This window comes from Abramis brama (assembly GCF_963993115.1).
Source record: "Abramis brama genome assembly, chromosome: 13".
NCBI lineage: Eukaryota > Metazoa > Chordata > Actinopteri > Cypriniformes > Leuciscidae > Abramis > Abramis brama.
In genome coordinates this window covers 36477853-36489221 of record NC_139975.1, presented here as the reverse complement: position 1 = coordinate 36489221, position 11369 = coordinate 36477853, and positions in this window count along the sequence as shown.

The following is an 11369-nucleotide window of genomic DNA, read 5'->3' as shown; positions in this document are numbered from 1 at the left end:
GTAACTGGATTGCCAGCGAGAGAACGCAACGAGGTAGAAGAATGCAATGGGGGTTGTTCCTCATCCATAACAGCTGCAACAGATTCCACTGATTCAGGAACATCCTCCAATAAAGACAACACCCCATCATTAATTAAACCAGTTAACAAACAAGCTTTCAAGTCTTTCTTAAGCAATGTTTTAGAAACAGGTATTTCAAAATGTCGAGCAATAAGGAACAAATCGTCCTTTCTACATGTTTCCAACACTGCAATGCTAGGTTGACTTACAAACTCATTTAAATCAAACGTCGCCATAATACATTGATGAGCAAAAAACAAACATAATAAATTAGCAGGCTACGAACGACTCCGGACCTACCTACCTAACCGAGACCTTACTAAGACCTCTCTAGTCTTCAGAGGGTACCAGTTAAGAGGCGAGCCTCTCCCCCGGAATACCTCCAAAAACAACAAACTAAAATAATAAAGAAAACAATAAATAGTAAACCGTAGTGAGAACCGGCGCTAAGCACGGCCCCCCTGGTTTACTCTACCTACCCGGAGATCGCCCAGCACCACTAACCTTTATCTGCTCATTAAACAAAATTAAAATAATCCAAGCTCCCGGACGAGCCCCCAATTTATGTTACGAACCCTTTTGTTAAAAGTGGCTACGTAAGGGTTTCACAACATAAAGAAGGACACGTGAAACACGAGTGCGCGTTAACATTTATTATACTCACAAAACATGTAAAAACTCACGGAACACGTATCACAAACAAAGAAACATAACAAACTTCAAATAATAAGAAGGTAACAACTATTAATAAGACGAACAGCAAAGTAATTCAACTAAATAAAAAGAAAAAAAAGGAAAGCTTGTTTGCTGGTTCTCCTCTCTCCTGCCATGCTCCGCTTCAGCGTCCTTATAGTGAATCAGAAACGACTCCAACGAGACGCAGGTGTATAATGATACACAGGTGCGGACCTAATAACAAACTCAGACACAGAAAAAAACAGAGTCATGACGTCATCACAAGGAGAGGAAAACACAAACCGTAACAATACCAAACTGCACTTTGCAAAGAAAGCTTTTATAGGAATGCTTATAAAGAACTGTTAAGCACCAGTTCTTCAGTTTCACTGTGAAAAATAAAATCATGGTTTAAAAGCACCAATTTACATCTATTCCACTGTCTTGGCCTTCATAGTGCACAGGTAGAATCTGTGTTTGAAAGAAGAACTGACAGCCAACAGTTACATAATATAGTACATCCTTCAATGACACGCTGCCCTCCTGCCCTTACACAGTCAACCATGAACACCCAGAAGGGGCGTGTACTTATGAAAAGGTTCCCCGTTGTGCTTTGGCCCAACTTACTGCAGATTTGTTTTATATTTTCTTCGCTGTCCTGGATGAAGGAATATCTAAGACTTCGGTCACAGAGTCTGTTGTACATTATGTAGCTCCACCAAGCACTTCTATCACTGGTGTTAAATTGAGTTAAGAGAGCGTGTTTTCGCATGAATTGATCAAACTTTGAACGGTCTCTGACAGTCAGTGCTCTATCGCTCAGAGCCAGAATGAACAGGAGCGAGAGAAGAGCCTCAGATCTCATCCTGAGAAAAATGGGAGAAAAGAGCAGGTTGAGAAAGCAGTTAACACTGTAAAAGCTAATAAGGTAGACTTAGAGAAAGCATGCACACCAATTGCCTTTCCTATGACAAGCAGAGGTTTATTTTTCATGTTATATCAAGTTTACAGTTGTAGTTTCCTTTTTTGCATCTTGAAATAAATATTTCTATTCTCTGTATCACTCTGTGTTGTGTTTGTTTAGAAGATAACTGAGCTTTTAAATCTCTTTTGTAAAAGCTTTATAAGGCATAACTAGTCCTCACTTTAGATGAGCTCACAGACATAGTTAACTGACCACTACTAGATGCTTTATAACTACCCGAATTAACCATGAATTACAGTAGGAATAGAATACGTTAATAAAGCATTAATTAACACACTGAGTAACTATTAATATATGTCTAAATAAGATTCATAAATGTACATTTAAATAGTTTATTAATAATTTACTTACACAAATGATCTTATGAACCACTGACAACTCCTTAATAACTGGTCTGTAAATAATGTAATACTTCATTTAGAAATTAGAAATTGATCAATAAAGTATGAAATACAATTATTTAACACATTAGATGAACAAATCATTTATAGCTCTATTTTTCAAAATGCTAATGTCTATTAAAGCTTAAATGAGGAATTGACTATTTACAGTAGTAATGGCTAACTAATGATTCATAGCGTGCAGTTATTATAAAGTGTTACTGAAAAGTCTATTAAGAATTGCCCCGCCTCAAAAACTGCCTTAATTTTGTATTTTGCTTGACAAAACATTAGTCAAACCCATCAATTACTCTTAACTTGAGAGTTTTCTTAAGAGTTTTCTGAGTAAAAAGGCATAGTATGTGAATATTATAGATTACTAGATTTTTACAAGTAAGGCCAGATTTACTAAACAGGTCAAATTAGCATGAGAGCGCAATTCCAAAAAAGCGCAGATGGGAGTGGAAAATTCTGCACATGATCTACTGAAGAAAATGAAAGAACACAGACGCAAACACACAAATGCATATGCAATAAGGTCAGCAGCAAAAAGAACTGCCCACGCCTTTTCAGCGCTATTTCTTCACTGTGTGTCTTTAGTAAATCCTGACAGTAGTTTTTAATGCCAAAATAGGGTTTGGGCTGGAGTAAGTGCTAGTTAGTAAATCTGGCCCTAAATAAAGTTAACTAAAAAGTGTTGGTTAGAACAACTGTTGAATTTTACAGCGTAGTATGAGAGCCATGAGACTATTGTACATGAAAAGTGAGCATTATTATCAAATGAACATTTCCAGTTGTTTCAGCCAGATGACACACTTTCTTAACAGCAGGCAACCCATGTTGCAGAGTTGCCAACTCTCACGCTTTCAGCATCAATCTCACGCTCTCACGCACACGCAAGAAATGTCACGCCAAAATCCATTTTTTTCCCCTCTCAATCCGTTCATTTTCTGTTGATGACTAGACCACTGCGTATTAATTACAGGAGAGGAGTTTAAGGCCCACAGCTGTAATATCTGCCTTCAACGTTCTCACTGCAGTATTCTCTGATCGTTGATGCGCTGGAAACCTTGCACTTGATACGTCAGTTGCGTGTGAGAAGTTCAGAGAGAGTTCAGAGCGTTCGGAGTCGGAGCCACTGATGCGCGTTTGAAAGTTTGGATGACAATCAAGGTAAGCAGATAACAAACTGGTGTGCCTTTCACTCACGGGCGTAATTTCCTATGTGGACATGAGATGCGTGAGAGCCTGTCAGCAGCGGCAGATTTTAAAGTGACAGCAGCCACTAATTCTGTAGTCAGTAAAGTTAACCAAAGAACAAAGGGAACAGAGAAAATCACTCACTGCTCTTGACTAAAGAACGCTTGCAGCTTTAATAAGGATTAATCTGATTTAATTCATAATTTATGCAGTGTGGACTTGTAACAGAGACAGGGGTGCCACAAAGAGGCCCCAACAGCAGCAGCACCACTTCTCTGAATGTACCGGCAGATGGAGGCGAAAAAATGAAGTGACGTGATGATGAGGTCAAAAGTTCAGTGTTTAATCCAATAGGTGCAACTGGTATTTACAGTGAAAATCCAAAGAAGAGAGAAAAAAAAAAAAAAACTAATCAAACAAAAATAAATAAAATATACTGTTCAAAGTTATCTGCACACAAAATTTGGCTATACCAGTAAACCGGCCCAAAAACAGAGCAATAACTCCCCAAACACTCACTCTACGAGCTTCCTAACCACACTGAGGCGCCTTCTTAAAAAGGCTAAGCCCCTCCTACTTGGACCAAACCATTTGGTAATTAAAGATAATAAAAGACATTTAAAGAAGACAAATCAAAATAGATTTAACAGTAACAAAGAGATAAACAGTTTGAATAATATAAAAATATATAAACATTGAAAACAAAACAACTCAATTAATTATTAATGTTGAACAACGTTTATCAAAGAATCAAACAGAACTCCAATCTCCCCCTCACACATGACAACAATTAACTGTGCCTATTGGCGGGAAAGAGACATTCAAAATGGTGGCAGTTCCTGTGACCGGGTTTCGTCTGTTTGGTAAAGTAAAATGTTCCTGTACGTAAGTATGACAATTTATTATTATGTAAGAGGTTAATTGAAATCAATAAACATATAACATGGTTACCGGTCTTGTTTGAGTTCTTTACAATATATAAATCAACAACGAGAAATTAATAACTCAGTAAATGAAAAAAGGGCATGGTGAAGACAGGTACAACACGAAACAATACACAATCAGTGACACACATATATCTGCGTTAACTGGTGTAAAACTATGCGCAAAACAGATAGTGTGTTAAGATGTTAGTGTGAAAGTGTCTGTATGTATGCATTTTCTCAGTCCAGTGTCATACTAAGAGTCTTCTCCAAAATAAGAGTCTCTAGTCACAGATCCTCACTGTGACAGGACTGTTTGATAACCTAATTAGATTTCTGTATATTTCATACCTGTTAGACAGGAAGGGCGCACATGTACATTTATTTTTGGGTTTATGTGAGGAAAGTTTTAAGTTCACTTATATTAAAAGTTGTTATAATTTTCAAAAGTAAAAAAAAAATTTTCATGGAGACATCAGTAACTACAGTGATTATGTAAGCTTGTTTCCGCCACAGAATAAAACATTTTAAGAGATAATTGCGACTTTTTATCTCACAATTGCGAGTTTACATCTCGCAATTCTGACTTTATTTCTCAGAATTTCGCGATATAAAGTCAAAATTGTGTGAAATAAAGTCGCAATTGCATGTTATAGGCTAAAGTCAGAATTGCGAGATATAAAGTCAGAATTGCGTGAAATAAAGTCGCAATTGCGTCTTATAAAGTCAGAATTCTGACTTTTTTTCTCGCAATTGCGACATCATGCAATTCATACTTTATAACACGCAATTGCGACTTTATTTCACGCAATTCTGACTTTGTATCTCGCAATTCTGAGAAATAAAGTCTTTTATTATCTTTTTTTTTTTTTTGTGGCGGAAACAAGCTTCCATAATACGAGCCGCTAAAGGGACGTGGTGGTGTATGGCGTTATTTTTTAGTCAAAAGTTATGAGCGTGTAAGACATGCTCACTAGCACATTATGTTATTTCACACGCGCAAAAATGAACCTTCAGCTGGCATGATAAAAATACTCGCGCACAAATTCAACAACCGGGAGGTGTACAGGTAGCTGCGAGCGAGCGCCTGGCATACTCTCATAGGTTAACTCTGCTTGTACAGTGGAATCCTGCTCGCGCGCAGCGGGCTTCTACTCGCGGAGTGCTGTTTTGCTCGCGCAGTGGATTTCTGCTCGCTCAGGTGATTTCGGCTCCCTCGAGTCTACACGACTTTTGACAATTTGGGGGCGGAAACCAAGGAGGGCACTGACCCTCTTATGGTTGGTCACTTTCATCATGGGAAATCTTGGGAAATCCTAACCCCGCCCACCTTCTGACGCAGCGCGCGTCACTCAGCTCGCTCTGCTACTCCGGTTATCTCTGTGTATATTTTAGGCAACGAAATATGTGATAAAACACCATACTAACTCTTTTCGTTTTCATTTAAAGAAATCTTAAACATGATAGCCACACAAATGTGGTTCATGCAACGCGTATTGATTATATTCACTGCACATAACGTTTGCCTATTTATAAAACAAAAAATATATAAAACACAAACCTGCCTCTTTTCGTTTTAAATATAATATAAAAATATTAAACATTTTAATATGGTCCAGGCAATATGTGCATTTGTACTAAACAACAGATTTTGCAGTAAACAACATTACAGTTTTTAAAAATTTAAATGATGTTTTATTAACAAGGTTCGGGAGGAGCAGGTGCAGATGATTAACCCAATTAGCACAAGTGGAGATCAATCTGTAATCAACTCAGGACAATATAAATAACAGCAGAACCCACCTCTGTTCCTTGACAGTTTATTCAGCATATTTGTTCACACTTTGTGCTATCATGTCACGACAACAGCTATTCCCATCTGAAGACGAGTCTAACTTCTCCCCGGATCATCAGCCGCAATCTGCCGATCCTAGGACCACTCCTTCTCCGCCCGACATCACATCTGAGCCCCAGGCTTCTTCGCGAGGCCGCCGGCCTGCTCAAACAGCCACACACTCGCCTAGACGCCGAGGCCAGCCCTCGCCTCCACCAGCGAGACTTCAAAATTCCTCCCCGGCTTCTTCCAATCGTTCGGCCGTCCCAACAATTCCACCTTAGGAAGTGGACAGTCATAGGATTGCGGCAAGCGCTGATAAATTCGATTGTTCAGTTTTCGTGAAGGATGAAGCATATCATTGCAATCAGCCAACCTCTCTCCGCAGTCCACGCTAGGGCTGTGCGGTGAAGGAATTTTCCATGCGGTAATTTTGAGAGGCTTAATAGCGTGCTATTATCGCCATTTATCTATTTAGATATATTTATATTTATATTTATTTGTCGCTATTAATAGGTTTTAACATTGTCAGCATGCAAAAACGAGTAGCCTACATTTTCATTTACCAATGTAACCGAAACTAAACAGCGTCTCTGTGCATTGAAGGCTGTCTATCAGCGCGCATTACATTGTTACGGCAATGGACTGTCTTTGAGTGAATCATTAAATCGTTCATTCAACGAACACGTTCAAAAATGCTGATTATTTTAAAGATAGCAATGAAACAAGTTGTTAAGCTCCACTTTTCAAGGCTGAGCTGACCAGCAATGCGTCGCATGGGTAACGCTGACGCTTAAATGGCATTGTTTCAATGCGTGACTCGCTGCTTTTTGATTCCCGCGGCTTCCTCGCGCCGTGGAATGCCGACCAGCGCTGTCACTGATGCCATTCATGGTAAATACCCTTAAACGTTAAGAGGATGACACGACAATATTTCGCTTTCCTTGGACAGGGAAAGCTTTTCACGCATATGACTTGACTTGACCTCAAAGACAGACGCAGGTAATCGCACGCGCCCAGTCGATCTCTCATTCAGCTGTCTGTTAAGTCTTAAGAGCAAATCAACGAAGCCTCAGTACAAATCTCCATGATAAACCATGTCTCATTATCATTATTAACTTATTTAACATTCTATACACAAGCAAAGTTCAAAACAAGAAAGGTATTGCCTCATGAGAAAGAAAACATGCAAAAATCGCGGTTGCTACGGTTACTTGCATTCCTCTGCGGTGGGCTTCTCAGTAGCGCGGTTTATCATTTTGCGCGACAGCCCTAGTCCACTCTGGCCCCCAAAGCGGCCAATAGGCAAGTAAAGCCCGCAAAGCTCCGGATTCACTTTGCTCGACAAACACCATCTCACCGCACCAAATCCAGCTCGCTTCCAGCATCAGACCACAGCGGTAGGCCTTAAGCGAGCTTGGGCCGCGCCCAGTTTCCTCCACTGTCAGACCTCACCATAAATAACAAGGTGCCCAAATTTATGCAAAGCTTTGTCTTTTACCATAAGCCGTCTATTTTGAACTTCACTAAATTAACTTCCCAGACAGTCAAATTGTTCTAAACGCGAACTGCTATCTTTGCTCGGCCACTTAAACTTCAGACGTGCATAATCCTGCAAGGATTTCATCTCTCTCCTCCTTTTACTTGCGTCTTGATTAACGCACAAGTCAAGCATCGGCCCGCCAAGCCCCACTCTCCTTCTCCCTTTGTTCAGCCTCACACCGCAGGAGCTTTCTTCAGGTAAGTTTATCCACTGCCGCAGCAGTGATGTCTCCTCTGTTCCCAGAGGAGCTCAATTTCTCTGGCTAATTTTTCTCCAATGTCGCAGCAATGATGTCTCCTCCGCTCCCACTGGAGCTCTGTTTCTCTGGCTATTTTCTCCACTGCCGCAGCAGTGACGTCTCCACTGGTCCCGGAGGAGCTCAATTTCTCTGGCTAATTGAATATCGTCCAGGTATTTCTCTCAGGTCTTCTAACCAGAGCTTATGTATTCCAAAGTCGAAGCTGAGGTGCAGGGGTGACCGGGCTTTTTCAGTAGCTGCCCCCAGACTGTGGAATGCTCTACCTTTGCGTATTCGCTCTGCATCATCTTGGTCTGTTTTTAAATCTAAGTTAAAAATGCATTTGAATTGGCTTATATTCAATGAGGAAGTTGTATTGTAAGTTTTATTTTAAGGTTTGTTGTTTTATCTTGTTTTAATTATATTATATTGTCTTATGTTTACTACAGTATGTGCAGCACATTGTACAACTTTGGTTGGGATTAAGGGTGCTATATAAATAAATTGACATCATTTTTCTCCAATGTTGCAACAGTGACGTCTCCTCCGCTCCCACTGGAGCTCTGTTTCTCTGGCTATTCTCTCCACTGCCGCAGCAGTGACGTCTCCTCCGCTCCCACTGGAGCTCTGTTTCTCTGGCTATTTTCTCCACTGCCGCATCAGTGATGTCTCCTCCGCTCCCACTGGAGCTCTGTTTCTCTGGCTATTTTCTCCACTGCCGCAGCAGTGATGTCTCCTCTGCTCCCGCAGGAACTGTTTCTCTAGGTAAGTTTCTCCACTGCCCTAGCAGTGATGTCTCCTCTGTTCCTGCAACAGCTCTCTTTTTCTGGCTATTTTCTCCACTGCCGCAGCAGTGATGTCTCCTCCGCTCCCACAGCAGCAGTGTTTCCCTGGCTATTTTCTCCACTACTGCAGCATTGATGTCTCCTCTGCTCCCGCAGGAACTGTTTCTCTAGGTAAGTTTCTCCACTGCCCTAGCAGTGATGTCTCCTATGCTCCCACAGGAGCTATTTTACTCTGGCTAATTTTTTTTCTACTGCCACAGCAGTGATGTCCCTTCTGTAGTACTTCTCTATTCATAATTAAAGAGCACTCAATCTCCTTTCTCCTCTTTTCTGTCTCCTCTTTCTGTCCAGCGAGCATTGGTCTCACAGCGGACGGAGTGAGAACTTTCCCGGTAGAGCACTTACATTTTCTCTTTCATCCAGCGAGCATTTGGTCTCACAGCGGATGCAGTGTGAGAAAATCTCCCGGGCAAGCACTCATTTTCCTGTTTCCTCTTTCCGTCCAGCGAGCATTGGTCTCACAGCGGACGGAGCGAGAACTTTCCCGGTAGAGCACTTACGTTTTCTCTTTCATCCAGCGAGCATTTGGTCTCACAACGGATGCAGTGTGAGAAAATCTCCCGGGCAAGCACTCATTTTCCTGTTTCCTCTTTCCGTCCAGCGAGCATTGGTCTCACAGCGGACGGAGCGAGAACTTTCCCGGTAGAGCACTTACGTTTTCTCTTTCATCCAGCGAGCATTTGGTCTCACAACGGATGCAGTGTGAGAAAATCTCCCGGGAAAACACTCATTTTCCTCTTTTCCGTTTCCTATTTATGTCCAGCGAGCATTGGTCTCACAGCAGACATACTATGTACTTATCTCTACTCTCTTCCGTCCAGCGAGCACTGGTCTCCCAGCGGATGTAGCATGTATCTGTTTCCTCCTCCTCTGTCCAGCGATCATTGGTCTCCCAGCAGATGTAGCATTCATCTATGTTTCCTCTCTCCCATCCAGCAGGTACCGATTTCCCAGCGGACACAGCAAGAAGTCTCCCGGCTGGGCTTCCAAAATTTGTCACTCCGCCGTCGACTGATAGGACCCACCAGCCCGAAGCCGTGAGCTGCTCCTGTCGGAAGCGATATGGGCCCTCTCGGTCGGCCGTCTTTTGATCTCACTGCTCTCTCCCCCCCATTCCCAAATCTGGCTGCTCATTTGTCAGCCAGTAGGCCTGTCCGCCTAGCACAGTGAGCTGATCCCGCCAGAGGCAACACAGGCCCTTCTGGTCAGGCGGCATAAATTATGCTGTTCCTCATTCATCGGCAGATATGGCTCGCCCGTCCAACGCCGTGAGCTGCTCCCGTCAAGAAACAACGCGAGCCTCCCTCGACTGGTTGTTTCAAATTACGTCTGCTCCCCACTCGTGAGCCAGCAGGCCCTCAAGCAACCAGGCTTATTCTCAAATTGCCAGCCCGCCAAATTTCTGCGTTTTGGGGGGCTTTTTAGTCTGGCGGCTGTCCTTTGCTCTTTTTGCTTTTTTGGGGGAGTACTCTGGGTTCGGGCAGAAATTCCGAGCTCGGAGCCCTCCACCCGGACAGCACGCCAAATACGCATAACCTTTACTGTAATAATTATATGTAGATGTGAACTAGTGAAATGATGTTTTATTAACAAGGTTCGGGAGGAGCAGGTGCAGATAATTAACCCAATTAGCACAAGTGGAGATCAATCTGTAATCAACTCAGGACAATATAAATAACAGCAGAACCCACCTCTGTTCCTTGACAGTTTATTCAGCATCCCACCTCCACCCCATCTCCTCACTTTTAGTTCCATCTCCTCACTTCTAGTTCGATCTACTCTTACCAACGGGGGGAGTACTCTGGGTTCGGGCAGAAATTCCGAGCTCGGAGCCCTCCACCCGGACAGCACGCCAAATACGCATAACCTTTACTGTAATAATTATATGTAGATGTGAACTAGTGAAATACAATTATTACAATTTAAAATGACAAAACTCAACCCAGTCTCTTTTTGTTAAATTTCAGTTTTATCAATATAAAAGTATTATATTATATTATATTATATTATATTATATTATATATTATAAAAGTATAAGTAAAAGGTATAAGAAGCTATACAAATAAAGCAAACAATTCAGTCAAACACACAAAGTCAGCGCTCTAGTCTAACCATACAACGGTAATGTTAAATAACTTATAAAGTTATGAACCTTCCCCTCGGCCAAAACGATTGGCCAGGGAATAAATTATAGATTCACGAGACCAAAAATCGCCGGTTAGATATACACAAGACGAATTATATCTCATGTTTAACCACTACAGAGACGCCAGAGAAAGTGGCGAACGTCAGAACGACTAGCCAAAGAAAGGCTGTTCCAGGCGGGGTACATGAGCGGCGAGCGCCCGGTCATCGTTGTATGGTTAGACTAGAGCGCTGACTTTGTATGTTTGACTGAATTGTTTGCTTTATTTGTATAGTTTCTTATACCTTTTACTTATACTTTTATCATGGCTAATATTGATAAAACTGAAATTTAACAAAAAGAGACTGGGTTGAGTTTTGTCATTTTAAATTGTAATAATTGTATTTAAAAATTTAAAAACTGTAATGTTGTTTACTGCAAAATCTGTTGTTTAGTACAAATGCACATATTGCCTGGGCCAAATTAAAATGTTTAATGTTTTTATATTATATTTAAAACGAAAAGAGGCAGGTTTGTGTTTTATATTTTGTTTGTTTTTTA